This window comes from Lactuca virosa, chromosome 3 (assembly GCF_052849685.1).
Source record: "Lactuca virosa cultivar CGN04683 chromosome 3, Lactuca_virosa_CGN04683_v6, whole genome shotgun sequence".
Classification (NCBI taxonomy): Eukaryota; Viridiplantae; Streptophyta; class Magnoliopsida; order Asterales; family Asteraceae; genus Lactuca; species Lactuca virosa.
The window spans coordinates 28,813,639-28,814,672 of NC_136428.1; positions in this window are offsets into that span (position 1 = coordinate 28,813,639).

Below are 1,034 nucleotides of genomic sequence, written 5' to 3' on the forward strand. Positions count from 1 at the left end.
CACCTAATCAATGTGCCGGTTAGCCACACACGCTCCATTGATTTATGATAAACATCGAGCCACCCTTCGCCACCAATGTCAACCCCAAATTAGTGTGTCGGTTAACCACACACGCTCCACTAACGTTTGACAAGGGTACGAAGTGTAATTCCATGGATTAGCATACAATTTCACATTTTGCCTAAAGTAACTAGAATTTGGGAATTTGTAAAAGCATGTAGTTACTTTGTACTTCATTATACTTATAATGCAAGGTTTCGTCCTATCCTACCCGTTCGGCTAACGACTCTCCACTAGTCAAGAGTGCGGTGGGTAAGAGTGGATACTCATTCAATCGCCATTTTATAGGCAATTTCCTTAAACACCCCTTATAGACCAACTTCGTGAATGAGGCCTACTAACGGTAAGACTGACTGCTTACTCATACATATATATATATATATATATATATATATATATATATAATATTAGACTTTTAATGTTATATATAGTATAGGGTGTATTTTATACTTTTAAAATACTAGGTGGTCTAATTTAATAAATTATACTTTTAATTTAATTAAATTTAAACCAAAACTTTATGGAATTATTAACTCTCTTTTAATTATACACTTTAATTAATTAATAAAACCATAAAGGTGTAATTTGAACTTTTCAAAATACTAGGATTTTAATCATATTTAACTTTTTCGAAAAATTAAAACTTTTTAATTTTAAACTCTTAAATATTAAAAAATATTGATTTAATAATTATCCAAAATTAAACAATTAATTTAAAATTATTAAATCTTGTAGGATTATCTATTAAATTAGACAATTAATTTAATCTAATCCCATATCCCCTAAGATTTGAAAATTTATGGAATGAGATAATCCATAAGATCTTTAATTATCTATTTAAGGAATCAAGGATAATTACAAGATATGGCATTATCCAAATCCCTAAAATTTGGGAATCCTATCTAGGGGACAAGGCAAATTTCGAAATTCTAGGGTTAGACAACCCTAAAATCGAAATCTTGGGGCCAAAGAAA